Source organism: Myotis brandtii, unplaced genomic scaffold (assembly GCF_000412655.1).
Source record: "Myotis brandtii unplaced genomic scaffold, ASM41265v1 scaffold157, whole genome shotgun sequence".
NCBI classification, from domain to species: Eukaryota; Metazoa; Chordata; class Mammalia; order Chiroptera; family Vespertilionidae; genus Myotis; species Myotis brandtii.
The window spans coordinates 4,448,146-4,454,638 of NW_005355708.1; positions in this window are offsets into that span (position 1 = coordinate 4,448,146).

Below are 6,493 nucleotides of genomic sequence, written 5' to 3' on the forward strand. Positions count from 1 at the left end.
ATGCCTGGGGATGAAGCATGAGTGTAGATGAGTGTGGGGAACTGGAAAGGTTTCAGGTGAGACAGATGTTCACACCTCTACCCCAGCACCACCCCTCAATCCATCCTCTGATGCCCATCACTGTCTGGGATAATTCCAAGGAGGCAGGAAAATGGCCATGAGACTTTCCGATCACCTCCCATCATTCATGCAACACATATTTATGAAACAGCCATTGTGCACGGACTTTGTGCTATATTCAGGATGTACAGGGGACTCAGAGATGGCCACGATCACTCCTTGCTCTCAAGGAGCTCAGTGCCTAGTGAAGGGAGACAGGTACATAAATAAAATAAGTTTAAGAAGTGTGCAGGTGCCCTGGGGGCATTTCTGTGGGGCACGATGGGGACCCAGAGGCACAAGTGGTTAGTTCCACATCCAGGACATGGAGAGACTTCACGGAAGAGATGAACTTGAGCCAAGGTGACATGGTCTTCCATGTTAGCATAAGGTGACCTGGATTCTAATCCCAGCTTTGCCACTGGACTCACTGGGGAACCTAAAACAAGTTACTTATGCTCTCTGAGCATCACAGTCCTAACCTGGAAGATGGGACTTTGCAATAAGAGAGAAAGAAGGGTGGAGAGGGGAGAGAAATAGTGGCCTGGGCAAGTTACCCAGCACACAGTAGGCACTGAGTGTTTGTTCTCTCTTACCCCTCTCTTCTGGAAACTCTAACTTCTCCAGAGATCCCTTGGTAACAGGACTTGTGTCTCCCCCACTGGACTAAAAGCTCCTGGAGGACTGGTTTCGTGTCTCTCCCCCACCCAGGCCTGCTGGTGTCTGGGAGATGTTGATACAAGGGCTATGGGATTTGGAGTCACAGGACCTAGGGTCAAGGTGCATATGCTGGACATGGTTCTGAGTGCTTCACTCATATGCACGTCACAACAACCTCGTGGAGTAAGTGTTTTTTAAGATGGAGAAATGGAGACACAGAGAAGTATGTAAGTTAACTCAAGGTCACACAGCAAGTAAGTGGAAGAGCAGGGATGGGAACCCAGGCAGAGTCTGTAACTAACCTCTATGTTTTACTGCCTTCCAAAATAACTGTCATAAGCATTCCAAACAAATGCCCAGGATGAAAGACTATGGTACAGAGTGCAAGCTGGCTGTAGGGGGTCAGAGCAGAGGTAGCATTAGTGTGAAGGACTGGGTCCCAGGCCTCCCCATAACTTTGGCTTCCCAGCCCCTCCCTGGCTTCCCTGGACTGCCCCCTGTGCCCACACTGAGTAGGGACCTCAGCTTCCCTCCATGTCAGCTGATATGTAGGCCCCAGGTATTGCATCCTCCACAGGTGTGTGGGCTGGACAGTGACACATTAGTACAGGGCCCCACTCTTGGAGAGACCATATCAGGAGAGTGAGGATCTCCACAGAGACCCATAGAGGAACTCTGGTTCAGAGGACAGAGCCTGAACCCTTAGGACGTTCAGCTCAAGAAGTGGACACCCAGGCAGGGGAAGGGGGGGAGAGGAGAGTCCATCTGCAGTTGGGTTGGCCAGGATCCAGTTTCATATCTCCAGTCCCGCCAGCTCTGCTCCTTGCCAGCTTTGTGGCCACTTCCCCTTCCTGAGCTTCCGTCTTACCATCTGTAAACTAGGGGAGGGGAACTCACTGAATTGTGAAGATCCTTCCAGCTTGGGCAGTTGAGGAATCTAGGTCTTCTGGAGTCCTTTTGCATGGTCCTAGGCCCCAAACCAAGATGTGGAGTAAGGAGACTGTCAGACAGAAAACAAATTTGTATAACTACTTGGAAACAACCACCCATTCCACCCCCAGGTATACACCCAATAGAAATGTGTGTGTGTGTGTGTGTGTGTTTAAAAACAGGCAAAACTAATTTATGATTTTAGAAATCAGTATAAAGGTTACTCTTAAGGAAAAGGGTGGGAGTCGTTACTGAAAGGGGTCTTATGGGATACAGGTAATGTTTACATTTAGTTACATAGCATATTCACATAAGTGAACATTCATTAAGCTAAATATTACTTATTTCTGTACTTTTCTGTATGTTATACTTTAATTTTTTAAAGAAAAAACTTTTGGGTTTATTTTTTAACGAGTGCTGGCTCTTATGTTTGCTCTCAAATCAGCCTGCCTGGACTAGACTCCTGGCAGTAGATTTAGGACAGGTTAGCACACTCCCTGTGCCTGAGTATCCTCATCTTTCATTTAAGTGACTATTATATAGGATGCCTGTAATGATTAAATGAATGAATCTGTATAAAATGCTTACGATGATCCCTGCTACATATTAAGTGCCCAATAAGTGTTAGTTATTAGCCATAATCAGAAAAGTGAGATTAAGAGCCCAGAGTCAAAATGCCTGTACTGAATTCTGGATTTGCCATTTACTAGCTCTGTGACTTTAGCCAAGTGACATCCTCCCTCTTGTCCTTACATGCCCTCGGTTGTAAAAGAGGGATAATGCTGCCCTGGCCAGTTTACTCTGTGGTTAGAGTGTCAGCCTGCAGACTGAAGGGTCTCAGGTTCAATTCCCAGTCAAGGGCATCTACCTCAGTTGCAGGCTTGATCCCTGGCCCTGTTGGGGTATGTGCAGGAGGCAACTAATTGATGTGTCTCTCTCACATAAATGTGTGTCTTTCTCTAACCCTCTCTCCTCTCCACTCTCTCTAAAATAGAAAAAAAAATCAATGGAAAAAAATATCCTCTGGTGAGGATTTAAAATAAATAATAAATAAAAGAGGGATAATGCCAGCTCAGTCTGATAGGGCTGTTTCAGAAACTACAGAGACAATGTGTGTAAGGCACTCAGCACAGCGCCTGGCACAGAGTAAGGCTCAATACCCATTAGTCATTATGATTACTGATCACCATGGTAACTCTACAAATACACTTTTAGATGGGACTCCAGGTAGTAAAAAGACTGGCTTCAGGTCACAAGCAACTGGGATTTAAACCCATTTGTGGGAAGACACAGAGCCTGTGCCCGGGCCCCCACTGGCACACCTACCAACCCAGAAGGGTCTCATCCTAGGAGGTTTGCCCAAACGCAGACAGTGCCTCTTCCTCCGGCCAGGCTGCCCTTGTCAGGATTCTGTGCACCAAGAGGCTATTGTACCCTCCCTGCCTGCCCAGCTCTAGTTGTGGGAAGAGAAGGTCAAAGAGAGAAGCCACAGTGCCCCCAGCTTTCCATGCCAGGAACCTCTTGTATTGCTGTCCTAAGGAGTAGGGGCAGTCCTAAAGGCAGCTGGTGAGGGCTGGGGGGAATTTGAAGGCAAAGGGACAGGGCTGAGTGGGCCCAGGAACAAGGCCCATTCCGGGAGCCCCTAATCCACATAGCCCCCATCCTCTTCTCTCCTGAAGCCTGGATTCTTCCCATCCTCACCCCCTCAGCCCTTTTGTTTTCCAGAGGCTTGATGCTTGGAGCCAATAATGCTCAAGATCTGTGTGCAGTCTGTTCCTCACCCCGACCCAGGCATGATAATCTAAAGAGCAGCAGAGGCTGGCCCCAAGCCAGCAGCCACAATTGGGAAGAGCTTTGCCCTCAGGTTGGGGTACACAGGCTGTGGGGCAGAGGGCTCTTACAGTCAGAATCAAGGATTCAAATTCAAGCTCTGCCCTGATTAATCATGCACTGTGGGCTTGTATATTCACCATGATGGACCTCAGTTTCTTCATCTGTAAAATGGGGAGCCAGTATCTGCTTCACCCTGTTAAGGAGGATCAAATGAGCCATATAAGTAGAAGAACATATATCCCAAAAAGCCGGTTACAAATTGTAACCTTTTTTGACTCTAAAATTCTACAAATAATTTGAGGTGGAAGGAAAGAGAGAAGAGGAGAGGGTACTAGCAAAGTGGTCAAGAGAGGAAGAGATGAAACATGGAACACGCAGAGAAATGGAAAGGAAGAGAAGATGAATAGATATGAAATAAAGAACTTGGAAAGATAGGAAAGATTTACAGATGGAACATGAAACCAAAGCTCCCGTCCAGTCTCCCCCTACGTATTCATTCTTTAGAGGAAGAAATGAGGCAGTAACTGCCACGCTGGACCAGGTCTCGGAGCCTGCTTCTACCCACCAGGCCTGCTCCCAGCAGCATCCAAGGCCCTCTGAAGGCAATGGACTGGAGGATGGGTCTCTGCAGCTCCAGATATCCTCTTCCCCAGATCAGACCCCTGGGCTCACAGGCCAAGGTCAGAGCTGGGGAAGCAGCTAGCTACCAGGAATGCAGTCCCCTCCCCTACTCCCACCAGGACTCTCATTAAGGAATGGGAGCTCTCCCCCAGGCTCTGGCAGATCACACAGACACCTGAGCCTCTACTCAGGTTCTCTCCACCAGCAAATAAGTAAGCAAATGTAGAGCGAGGAAGGGGAGGGGCTAGAGCCCAGAGATGACATCACCGGGGACACAGATGGATGCAGGTAGAGGCACACAGCATCCCACTCCAGCCAATCCTTTCTTTCTGGGACCCACCCTAAAGCCTCCTTCAATTCTGACCCCAATTCTGAGGTGTGGGTTTCCCAACACTATCATGTAATTCTCCAACACCAGCTGGTGTCCTACAATTTAACTCAGTTCTGACACTAACTCCCTAGAGTTGCCATCAGATTCCACAGGTTTAGGGCTCAGTCCTACAAGACTGCCCCCACCCTTCAGATGCCAGTGGAAAGTCCAGGTTGTCACCCGGGCTTCTGACTGACCTGCTACCATTGGGAGGTTCCAATGACCCCTTCCTTGGGTTCTATTAATTTGCTAGAGTAGCTCAGAGAAACATTGTATTTACTAGATTGTTGGTTTATTATAAAAGGATATAACTCAGGAACAGCCAGGTGGAAGAGTGCCATAGGACAAGGTATGGGGGAAGGGCACAGAACTTCCCTGCCCTCTCCCACTGAGCCACTCTCCCTGCACCTCCAAGCCAGCAACTCTCCGAACCTGTCCTTTTGCAGTTTTATGGGACTTCAGTACATAGAGGCATGATTGATTAAATCATTAGCTATTGGTGATCCAACTCAATCTCCAGACCCTCTCCCTTCCTGGAGATCGGAAATCGATGGGTAAGGCCAAAATTCCAGCCGACTAATCTCTTGATGGGTTCCCTTGGCAACCAGCCCCCATCCTTAATTACCTAAGGGCTTTCCAAAACTCACCATTAACATAACAAAAGAACCTTTATTGCATTCACCACTTAGGAAATTCCAAGGGTTTTAGGAGCCCCCTGTGCCAGGAATGTGGAAGAATACCAAATATGTTTCTTATTATAAATCCCAACATCACAACGCCCAAGGAGCTTATCTGGGATTTCTTCCCACTTGACAGCTGGGGAGAAAGTGACAGGTCCTGGTAACCCCATTCCTCACACCACATTAGGGGACATTGCTGGCTTCTCTCTCTCTCTCTCTCTCTCCAGTTTGATGCCCCATTGCAGTCACCTGCAGTTACACCTCTCTCTCTGGAACTAGTTCTAATCTCTCTTCCATGGCAATCCAACCCTGCTCTTCGCCCACCTTCTGGGTCTGCCTGCCCTGCTGAGCCTCCTGAATGTCACGTAAGTGCCATTCTGGGTGAGAAATTTCAGGGACTTTGGGACCCTCTGGGGTGGCAGTGGAAGCGAGGTGGGGGAACAAAAGGAAGACTGAAGAGTTGGAGTGAGACAGAAAGCCCTTCCGTCCTGGTTTGTATCTCTACCGCATACCTTGTCGGCTCCAACAGGGAGAACAAGGGAAGGGGAGGACCCCAGGACTGAGCCCCTGGCTTTCCTGGTGAGAAGGGACTTGTGGGGAATCCCAGGAGCCCCAAGGATCCCTGGCCTCTCAGCCCACCAGCCTCACCTTTGGAAGGAGCAGTCAGAGCAGAGGTGAGGGGTGGATAGCGTGTTGTTGATGGGAGGTTGATGGTAAGTAAATGTTGGGTGGCCCTAGCCGGTTTGGCTCAGTGGATAAAGCTAAGGTCTGAGGACTGAAGGGTCTCAGGTTCGATTCTGGTCAAAGGCACATGCCTGGGTTGTGGGCTCGATCCCCAATAGGGGGCGTACAGGAGGGATGGATCAATGATTCTCTCTCATCATTGATATTTCTCTCTCCCTCTCCCTTCCTCTCTGAAATCAATAAAAATATATTTTTTAAAACTATTTAAATGTTGGCTGGATGAATAGGTGAATGATGGGTGGATGACATAAGGATAGCATTCTTTGGGTAGAAGGGTGGTTGAGGGTCCTCTGGGCCAGGGGGCTGGGGTAAAGGTGGCAACAGGAGTCTCAAACTAAGAACCCAGATTCCTCCTGAGGCAACTTCTATATCTATACTCAAGCACTGCAGGCTCCCCCCATATATTGAAAATCTATCTCTTTTAGAAGAAGAAAAAAAAGCATTAAATCCCAATTGTCAGGCCAGCCTGAGGAAAATTCCTGCTTCCTGACTGACACTCTTAGTCTACTATTCTAAATGCCTTACATTTATTTCAGGTAATCCTCACACAACTTTG